Below are 3093 nucleotides of genomic sequence, written 5' to 3' on the forward strand. Positions count from 1 at the left end.
TCTTTTTGCTTAGAGTAAGGACAATAACTTTAACTGGAGTTTAGTAAATGTCAACAATAAAAACGATAAATTTATTTGAAAACATTGGAGTTTATTTAAATACACACATATCGACTGCCAACTGCAAAGAAAACAACAAAATTGGTCAGGTTTAACTATTATAATGAGTACTCAATCCTGGAAAAAATCTTGAGTGTCTCTCCTCTAACAAGAAGAAATTTTCAATTAACAATTTTACTGAGCATTTTACAGGCGTTATCTCATTTATTCTACACAAGAATTCTATGAGGTGGGTACTATTTTTTTTTTTTTTTTTTTTTTTTGCCACACCAGGAGGCTTGCAGGGATTTAGTTCCCCAACCAGGGATGGAAGCAATGACCCCTGCAGTGGAAGCACGGAGTTCTAACAACTGGACCGCCAGGGAATTCCCGAGGTGTGTACTACTGTGGTCCCAATTTTAATACATGAAGAAACTAAAGCATAGAGAATTTAAGTAAGTTGTCCAAGGTCACAGAGGTAGTAAAAGGTAGAGCTGGGATTTGAACCCTAGTTCAAATGATTTTAGTTCACGGATGAGAAATTGTCCAATGGAACTATGGGTTGACCAGATTCTGCTGTGAGGACACATGCTGTATACTTATATTTGTTGAATTCCAAATACTCCAGAATTAATTCATTAATTAGAAGGTTTTCATGAGGCAATGATGGTCGGGGTTCACTTTCACCATCAAGGGCATTGAAAACTTCAGTTTGAATCCTTGCTTTTAAATGCCCTAATACTCCTCTTTTTTTCCAAGGTGTCTTTTACAACGGCCTTCAGCTCAGCGACAGTCGCCATTTACAACGACCGCCAGGGGCGCCTACAATCCATTTTTTCTTGATGACATTTGGTTTTGCTTCCAACAGAACTGTTTCACTAAATGCTGTGTGGGACAGCGGTATCACGTGGGATCTGATAACAAAATCAGTTATCAGATTTGAGCTTTGAGATAACACTAATGGGAAAATGATTTGGGGAAAATACTAGTTCCATCCCTAGTTACTTATGGGATTGTTTTGTAAAACCAAAAAAAAAAAAAAACAAAGAAAAGCCAACCAAACAAATGCATTAATACATGTAAAATAGTTCTTAAGACACTATACAATTATCTACTAAGCTAAATTTTATTAATACCTTTTTTTTTAAGAGAAAATTTTGAGTCAGAATAATTAATGTGTGGTGCAAAAGTACTTTGTAAGCTCCGAATTAACAGAGATCTACAAGAATGACCAATACACAGAACTTTCCCATGGGGTCAAACACAGGACATAATGTAGGTAATTTATGGTGTCACAGCCAGGTAAGATAAGAAAATAAAGGGTCAATCGTCCTTCTTTTTAGAGAGAAATTTTTCTTGAAGGATGAAAGGCTCACTAGTCTGAATCAGTGCAAGAACTCATAGATCAGAGGTGGTTAACAATATGCTCAGAGTGCAATAAAATGGCATAATGCTGTTGGTCATTCATTGATTTGTTGAATATTGATTGAACAATCACTCTGCCTGGATTGTATAAAACATCAAGTTAGAATGTGGGAGATAAAAAGAGATAGATGACTTAGATTGGTCCTAGCCCTTGTAGATAGAAGACAGGTATAAAAAAATACTTCCATGCCAAAGCTGTCTATGAATGGCATCATACTGGAGGAAAAGACACTGAATGTTTTGCAGCATTAAGATAGGAAACCCCTGGTGGATTGGGAGAAAAAAATTTTTCTCTTAAAGAGAGGCCAAATAAGCTAAAAGCCAACTGTGGATACCTGACCATTGGTTGCAGGCCTGATACCCTTTCAATCTCTTTTTCCAGGACTTTCCTGCACCTACATTTATTATTGCTTCTGGAGTTCATAAGATGTTAAATAGCCCTGTATATTAATTTCCCAATTTTTCCTAAGTTACCTAAAGCCAGTATTATTTACAGCCAAAGTATTCTAACTGTGGTAGGGAGAAACAGGTCATAGGAAGACAAGTCAGGAGGTTATTGCAGTATTCCAAGTGAAAGATGATGACACCCTAAACAAGCTTAAAGACATTGGGAAGGAGAAGAGGATAGTTACTGATATCCAAGGCAGAATCAATAACTCTTACTAATCTATTTGATAGGACAATGTGGCAAAGATAATTGCTATATGTTCACAAAACTGTTACATTCTCCTGGGCACACTGCTAGACCATGATACTCCCAAGTATCGAGGTGATGTCATATGACAAATTCTCACCAATGGAATATAAGTAAAACTTATGTGTCAGTCCCAGTCCAAGGCAATTAAGAGCAGATATACTTCTCCACTCTCATTCCTGTCCATACAATTAGAAGAAAGGACTCTAAGATGACAGTGTTTCGAGATAGATGAAGCTTGACTCCTTGAATCACAAATTTGTGGTTTGTTACTTTTATTGTGAAATCGTTCAGTAGGGTTTGTTTTCTAAGGAATCCAAGGTACCCCTAGTTTTTGAAATGTGGCAATTTTTTTCTTGTTTTTCTATTCTGGAACCAGTTTTTACTACTTTTCAGCTAAGGTATTGCCACACCATCTGTATTCCATAACTATGCAATCACAAACCACAAGTCTACAATTCACATGTGTATTTTTTTCCTATCTAGTGCTCTCTACCCTTTCTCATTGAGGAGGTAGTCTTTGCAGTGACCTGCTTATATGCAGGCATCTCAGTTTCAACTGCTTGACTCATGCAGGTTCAAGGCTCTATCTGCTTTCTTCACATAGATGTTGAAACCACAACTACTTAGACATTAAAGCAAATATTCAGATTCAAGATCCTCTAAGGACATAAAATGGAAAAGGCTTGAGCCTGTTATTACTGACTGTAAATGCCCTCTTTATTTCTGGGACTTTCTTTTTATTTGTTCTGAGCACAGTCATGTATAACGTATGTTGGGTTTTTTTTAATGTCTATTTGTATACTTTGCCTATTTTATTATTTATTTATTTACTTATTTTTGGCTGCGTTGGATCTTCATTGCCGTGTGCGGGCTTTTCTCTAGTTGTGGTGAGCGGGGGCTACTCTTCATTGCAGTGCGCGGGCTTCTCATTG

At 36.9% G+C, this 3093-nt stretch overlaps 1 pseudogene; it reads right to left on the minus strand.

Annotated features, from left to right (window-relative positions):
- Nucleotides 1-509: 509 nt before the first annotated feature.
- Nucleotides 510-839, minus strand: LOC115861697 (centrosomal protein 20 pseudogene; annotated as a pseudogene).
- Between the last annotated feature and the right edge of the window lie 2254 nt (nucleotides 840-3093).

This window comes from Globicephala melas, chromosome 1 (assembly GCF_963455315.2).
Source record: "Globicephala melas chromosome 1, mGloMel1.2, whole genome shotgun sequence".
In the NCBI taxonomy this organism is placed as follows: domain Eukaryota; kingdom Metazoa; phylum Chordata; class Mammalia; order Artiodactyla; family Delphinidae; genus Globicephala; species Globicephala melas.